Here is an 8,363-nt window from a genome sequence, read left to right as displayed (position 1 = left end):
CATTAGGGATAGGCTTCAACCCTGTCTCACTCCCTTTTCAACCACTCTATCTCTTTCATGTCATTCCCCAGCACATGACTCCTTTTTGATTAGAATTATCACATTCTGTTTGATGTCTGATGGCATAAAGCCTGCCTGATATGTCTTATACATCAGGAGCAATAGTTTTGTAAAGGCTGGCTCTCGCAAGTATCTCATTCATTCGGAGGAAATGTCATCTACCTCAGGAACTTTATTTTGTCTTAGGCCTTTCAGTGGTCTATCAAGTTCTTCTCGCAGTATCGTATATCCCAATGCATCTTCGTCTACTTCCTATTCCCGTTCTATAATAGCACCTTCAAGTTTATTTCCATTCCACAGCCATTCTATATATTCCATCCACCTCCCAGCTTTCCCTTCTTTGCTTACAAGGGAACCTCCCCATCGCACCCCGCTCAGATTTAGTTATAAGTTGTCACAGTGGATAGGCCTTGAAAAACTGAACACAGATCAATCGAGAAAACAGGAAGAAGTTGTGTGGAACTATGAAAAAAAAGCAAAATATACAAACTGAGTAGTCCATGTGCAGGATAGGCAACATCTAGGAAATTGTCAGCTCAGCAGCGCCGTGGTCCCGTGGTTGGCGTGAGCACCTACGGAACGAGGGATCCTTGGTTCAAGTCTTCCCTCAAGTGAAAATTTTAATTTCTTTATTTTCGCAAAGTTATGGTCTGTCCGTTCATTCATTGACGTCTCTGTTCACTTTAATAAGTTTAGTGTCTGTGTTTTGCGACCGCACCGCAAAACCGTGCGATTAGTAGACGAAAGGACGTGCCTCTCCAATGGGAACCGAAAACATTTGATCGCAAGGTCATAGGTCAACCGATTCCTCCACAGGAAAACACGTCTGATATATTCTATACGACACTGGTGACGGCATGTGCTCCACTTGACAGGAATATGTTGTCGACCCACATAACTTGTACACTTGGCGAATGGGTAAAAAGATTCTTCTACCTTTCCCGATTTAGGTTTTCTTGTGGATGTGATAATCACTCCCAAAAAAGTAATGAAAACATAAGAGTTTGTCACATAAACTGCAACAAATGAATGCAACAGTTTCACAGTCGCACAGTTTTCCCTGTGCTCTGTCAAAACATATGTTTTTAACGTTTTTAAATTTTTCCGTGTGTAGACCGTCAAATCCTGCATATGTCCAAGCAAATCTGAACATGTCCTGGAATTTTGGAGAGCGAAGTTGATTATGTGTGAGTACCTGAACTTTCATAATTGTCTGAAAACAAAAATTCAAACTTTTCACTCGAGGGTAGACTTGAACCAAGGACCTCTTGTTCCGGAGCTGCTCACGCTAACCACGGGACCACGGCGCTCCTGAGCTCAGGTGTTCCTTGATGTTGCTTATCCTGCGCATGGACTACTCAGTTTGTATATTTTGCTTTTTTTTTCATAGTTCCACACAACTTCTTCCTGTTTTCTCGATTGACCTGTGTTCAGTTTTTCAAGGCCTATCCACTGTGCCAACTTATAACTAAATCTGAGGGGGGTGCGATGGGGAGGTTCCCTTGTTAGTACTAGCTAACCATCTGAGCTCTTGATGTCCGTGCAGCTCATTTCTCCAAAGGTGTCTTGAGTTTTCCTATAGGCGATGTCTGTCCTTCCCCATGCTTCTACATTGAGGTAGCATAAGTCATGGGATAGCGATATGCACATAGAAAGATGGCGGTAGTATCGAGAACACAAGGTATAAAAGAACAGTGCATTAGTGGAGCTGTCATTTGTACTCAGGTGATTCGTGTGATAGGTTTCAGAGGTGATTATGGCCTCACGATGGGAATTATCAGGCTCTGAACGCACTACGGTACTTGGAGCTAGACGCATGGACAGCCTATTTCGGATATCGTTACGGAATTCAATATTCTGAGATCCACAGTGTTAAGAGTGCGCCGAGAATACCAGATTTCAGGCATTACCTTTCACTACGGACAACGCAATGGCCGACGGCCATCACTTAACGGCAGAGAACAGCGGCGTCAGCGTAGAGTTTTCAGTGCTAACGGACATGCAACAATGCGACACTGGATGAAATGACCGCAGAAATCAATGTGGGACGTGCGCCTAACGTATCCGTTAGAATAGCACCGTGAAATGTAGCATTAATGGGCTATGGCAGCAAGCGACCGACGCGAGTGCGTTTGCTAACAGCACGACATCGCGTGCAGCGCCTCTCCTGGGCTCGCGACTGTATCGGCTGGACCCTAGATGACTGGAAAACCGTGGCCTGGTCAGGTGAGACCCCATTTCAGTTGGTAAGAGCTGATGGTAGGGTTCGAGTGTGGCGCAGACCCCATGAAGACATGGACCTAAGTCGTCAACAAGGCTCTTTGCAAGCTGGTGGCGGATCCATAATAGTGTAGGCTGTGTTTACATGGAACGGACTGGGTACTTTGGTCAAACTGAACTGATCATTGACTGGAAATCGTTATGATCAGCCACTTGGAGACCATTTGCAGCCATTCATGGACTTCATATTCACAAACAATGATGGAAATTATATGGATGATAATGTGCCATGTAACCGGATCACAATTTTTCGCAGTTGGTTTGAAGAACATTCTGGACAATTTGAACGAATGATTTGGGCATCCAGATTGCCTGATATGGAACATAATTGAGAGATCAGTTCGTACACAAAATCCTGCGCCGGCAGCACTTTCACAATTATGGACGGTTATAGAGGCAGCATGGCTCATTATTTCTGCAGGGGGATTCCAAAGGCTTGTTGAGTCCATACCACGTCGAGTTGCTGCACTTCTACGCCAAAAAGAGGCCCGACACGATATCAGGGTGTATTCCATGACTTTCGTCATCTAAGTGTACAGCCTTGCTTTTCTCTCCTAGGCATTCCTGCTTTGGCATTTTGCACTTACCGTTAATCTTATTTTTTAGACGTCTCTGTTCCTTCTTTCCTGCTTCATTTAGTACATTTTTATATTTTCTACTTTCCTCAATTAAATTCAATATCTAATACGTTACCCAAGGACTCTTTCTGGATTTTTTGTTTTTCCATATTTGATCCTCCACTGCCTACAAATGGTTCAAATGGCTCTGAGCACTATGGGACTTAACATCTGAGGTCATCAGTCCCCTAGAACTTAGAACTACTTAAACCTAACTAACCTAATGACATCACACACATCCATGCCCGAACATTGCCTACACTATTTAATCTGTCAGGGTTACCCTTTCGTCTTCTCCTGTGTTCCTTCTTTCTGTTTCAGTCAATCGTTCCCTAATACTCCCTTCGAAACTCTTCAACAACCTCTGCTTCTTTCAGCTTGTCCAGGTTCCATAACCTTACTTTCCTAACTTTCTGTGAGTTCTTCAGTTATAAGTTGCATTTCACACTCAGTAAATGAAGGTGAGAGTCCGCATCTACCCTTAGAAATGTTTTTCAGCTTAAAATCTGTTTTCGGACTCTCGAGTCTAATTTACAAAGAACTTGGCAGTACAAACAACTGCTCAGTATGACGCAATTTCTGACATGGATGTACGCACTTGATTTGCTAATGAATTAGGTCATAAAGCCGCTGTATGCTCTCCTGAGGCAAGCTGGCGCACACCTTTTGTAAGTGGTCCTTGATATCCTGGACACTGACACTGGGATGGAGTTGATGCCAGAGCTGGTCCCACACTTGTTCTATCGGGGAAAAATCGGAGGATATCGCTGCTCATAAGAGAACCCCAACATCACGCAGACAGTTCATAGGCACATGTCATGTGTGAACAATCATTGTCCTTTTGAAAAATGGCACCACGCTGCTGTCGCATGAGCGGTAACATTTGAAGAAGCGAGATGTCCACAGCTACCATTGTCCCGCCACAGGTCCTTCAATCACTACCAGCCATGATGTCAAGTCATACTCCATGGCTACCCACGCTCCACCCCGCCACACCCCGTGTGTCTCCAAAACAGTGGAAGAATGGAACCTCGCCCCAGGTCGTCGCCATACTCTCCCACGACAGTCATCCGAGGTAGTGCAAAACCGCAATTCATCGCAGAACACAATGCGATTCCATTCATTAGCAGTCCATGCTCCCCAGACACGGAAACACTCTAAAGCAGCCGTTTTGGAAGTGGTGTTAACGGCAATCTACGCGTAGGACGGTAATTCCGTAGATCAGGCGCTGCTTGTCCTCTACCGATGGTGCGTGATAGCACAGAATGTTTCAGGGAGACCGTTACTTGTTCTTGGACTTCAGGCAGAGATGTGAAGGGATTACAACGTGCCTGGTGCACTGCAGGGCGATCCTTTCTTGTGGTGGTCAGACTTGTAAGACTCGAACCTGGACTACGAGTATGTCTGCTTTTACGTTCCCAGGCAGTGCAACATAGTGCCACTGTCACACCCGGCCAAATGGAGAAGCACAACGATACGTTTTCAAACTATGTTAGATGCTGAAATCGCTGTCTCACACGAGTACAAGGCATCTCAGTGTCCTTCACGGTGATCAATCAACATCTGACGCTGATCATAACCCCTATTCGTAGTAGCCTACCAGACAAGGTAACAACACTAAACACGTACAACACTATTGCACCCTGATGACCATTCGAACTCTGAACCTACACATACTCGCCGTCGGTTCTATGTGCACGAAATTACGTTGTCGTCAGCCTATCATGTCTTGTGGTTGTTATGCTGTTTTTTCTTGTCATTCAGGTTCAAATGGTTCAAATGGTTCAAATAGCCCTAAGCACTATGGGACTTAACATCTGACGTCATCAGTACCCTAGACTTATAACTACTTAAACCTAACTAACCTAAGGACATCACACACATCCATGCCCGAGGCAGTATTCGAACCTGCGATCGTAGCAGTAGCGCGGTTCCCGATTGAAGCGCCTAGAACCGCTCGCCTACAAAGGCCGGCTGTCAGGCAGGTGTTTGAACCATTTCTGCGTGTCCAGATCTCCTCCACGTATACGTTTCTTTCACTACTACACAACTACAAGTGTCGTTAACTGGGTATCTCTTAATAATTCTGTCTGTCCGATGTTTATTTTATCTGCAGTTATGAAAGTCAGTTCCTAGAGACTAGTGGCTAGTGAGTAAATAAAATGTGCAGCAGGCTAAAAAGAAATTTTTTCTGTCCATTGATTGGTGTATTTTCATCGGACACTGCCAAGTGAGATGGAGCTGTGGAAATGTACGAGGCTTAAGGTGCTTTTATACCTGTGTGCCGTGCGGCTGTAGCTTACCCCTCACAGAACTAGAGGCGCCCAGTCTGAACACAGGTGTGAATGGAATCACTCGCACGCACATGTTGAGGAAGAGGCATGCACCTACATGTTAGCTTGTACGTGCGAGTGGGGCAAAATGGTTCAAATGGCTCTGAGCACTTTGGGATTTAACTTCTGAGGTCATCAGTCCCCTTGAACTTAGAACTACTTAAACCTAACTAACCTAAGGACATCACACACATCCATGCCCGAGGCAGGATTCGAACCTCCGACCGTACCGGTCGCGCGGTTCCAGACTGTAGCACCTAGAACCACAAGGCCACCACGGCCGGCGAGTGGGGCAAGCTAGAGCCGCACAGCAACTAGCCGCAAGGCGCATATGTGTAAATGCACCTTTATACTGAGCAGGATTATATCTTCAGAGAAGGCGCGATGTATATTCCCACTCTTCTCTGGTCTCCTTCACTGCCATTTCCATTTCATTGCCTACAGCTCTGTAGTAATATAATGGCAAGTGCTGACATCAGAACCTGTCGATAGTAGGGAAAGAGTGGTGTAGCTTTAAAAGATCTTGGACAATCAGAACATCGCTCCCAAATAATAACAGTAAAATCGAATATGGAAAAATTCCCTTAACTGTGAGCTTACGAAAGGCATTTAGCAAAGATCAAAACACAAGATTCTTCAAAAGAGCCAGCAAACTAAAGCTGGGATGAAATGTGTGGAGAAACCAATGTAAGGTGAAATTCTCTAAATTCTCTACAATATTTAAATTGAAATTTGAAAGAACATTTCCAGAAGCAACCACTTCAATATCAATGTCTCACAAAAACAAATGTATAACAGTAGGTATTAAGAGACAAATATACAAGAGTAGGTATTAGGAAGTACTTTCATACACTGAAGTAGTACCTCAGTACCACAAAGAAGATTCATAATGTGCCAAAGTTCTTAAATTTCTTTTATAGGTAAAAAAAGATTTATAGGACGGCGCTGATGTCAGGGAAAAAAAGTCATTTAATGACAAAATAATATAAAATGCAGAGAATAAAAGGGAAGAGGTCTGTCATGTCATAAAGAAGAAAACAAGGACAAACAAACAAACAAAAGCGTAACAATACACTAATAAGGAAGCGGGATAAAGTAATAAGTGAGCCATACTACATAGCAAACCGTGGCTGAGCAGTTTTCAACTGTTGCAGAGCTGTTACAGCAAAAATTTTCGAAAAAGAAGTATAAGACCTCCAAACAAATTTGCGCTAAGTACAATGATGTTGCTACCAACAACAGAGCATGAAGTCAGTAAAACTGTACAAAAACCAAAAAATAAACCTCAGTAAGCTTAGATGCAAAAACAACGTATGTAGTGAATCAATTCATAGAGAGTATACAAGCTCCTTTAAAACATATCCTTCACATCAGGGAAATTTCCAGAGTATTTCAAAGAGGAAAGAATTATATTTCTGCTATAGAAAGGCACAGAAAATTACCCGCCAATTTCCCTGCCGTCGCCATGCCCAAAAATAATAGAATCAGTTATGGAAGGCAGATTAATGAATTTCTTGAATAAAGGCAACCTTTTAAGTGAATCACAGTTCGGTTTCTGAAGTGGTAGAAGTACAGAATCATCCATAACCGAATTCACAAAAGCGGTACTTGATGCTCTTGGTAATTACGAGTGTGTCACAGGTATCTTTTTAGATCTTACTAAGGCTTATGATTCAGTTCACCGTAAGGTTTTACTAAATAAACAGGAAGGATTAGGAATAAGAGGGCTAGCTAACGACTGCTTCCGATGATATGTAGCAGATAGAGTACAAAGAGTAGAGATAACACATACTTCAAGTAAGTCTCAAGGTTTGTTAAAACACTTATCAGAGCCAAGATAAAGTAATATAGGAGTTCCTCAGGATAGTGTATTAGGACCAATACTGTTCCTAATATACGTCACTTTTCCAGTAGTATTAGTCATGGTGATAAAATTCTCTTTCTCGCTGACAGAAATATTTTACTCACTGGGAAAACAAAAGAATTCCTAGCAGAGAAAGCAAATGAAACCCTTATGGAAGTTTACAATTGGTCAATAAGAAATAAAGTGACAATAGACGTAAAGAAAACATGTGCCATGTATTTCAGTTTGAAGAGGGAAAATGGCACTATTAAATTAAATGTAGGTGACACCTCCATAGACTGTAACAAGTACAAAATCTCTAGGAATACATATTGATTCTCAGCTGAAGTGATGTGAACACACAAAAATACTTCCAAACAGAATATCATCATCATGTAATGCCCTTGCAGTCCAGTCGTCCGTGTGTAATAGCCAGTGTCTTAGTTACACACTAGTCATGTATATACTAAATTCTAAGCTATGATATTCTTTTCTGAGGAACAAATGCACAAAATATGAATGCAATTTTCAAACCGAAGAAAAGGATCGTAAGAATAATAACCAAAATTATACCGTGAAACAAAATACAGACTTAAGTTAATTTATCAAGAAAGAATAAACATAAAGCTCAAAACAGCATTTTCTACCAAGGAATAAAATAGTATAACACTTTACCAAAGGAGATTAAAGAAATTACTAAAACCGAGTTTCTTAAAAATGGAGTTAAAAAGTATCCCTTAAGACGTACATTCTATACAGGGAAGGATTACTTAGATCACACAGAGTAGGGGTTTGGCAAAAAAATCTAACACAAAGAAGTAGTTTCACGATGACAAAACATCTAACATTCCTCATAAGAATTTCACTCTATATTGTTTTTTAGATAAAATTACTCCCAAAGTCATAAAACTAACACTTTAACCATTCTCTCATCTTAACAACTCACTCGTTACCGAGGGATGACTCAGTTTTTCGGGCTAGCAACTGTGAAGCTGCGGTGCACAAAATGGTCTTGACGTCAGGTGATAGTGTGTGTGGTGTTACGAAACAATGTGTGTACAGTGTGTGAAGTGTACAGTGAGAAATTAATGAACAGTGTAACATTAGCCTTATTCATGATTGATTAGCTTATCTGTAAAACGGTATCGTTCACCATGGGTAAAAGGGGTAAACCGAAAGAGGTAGCACTGTTTTAAACAGAATGGACTTATATTCAGGGGGAGGGGGGGA

This window comes from Schistocerca nitens, chromosome 3 (genome assembly GCF_023898315.1).
Source record: "Schistocerca nitens isolate TAMUIC-IGC-003100 chromosome 3, iqSchNite1.1, whole genome shotgun sequence".
NCBI lineage: Eukaryota > Metazoa > Arthropoda > Insecta > Orthoptera > Acrididae > Schistocerca > Schistocerca nitens.
This window is presented reverse-complemented; position numbering follows the sequence as displayed.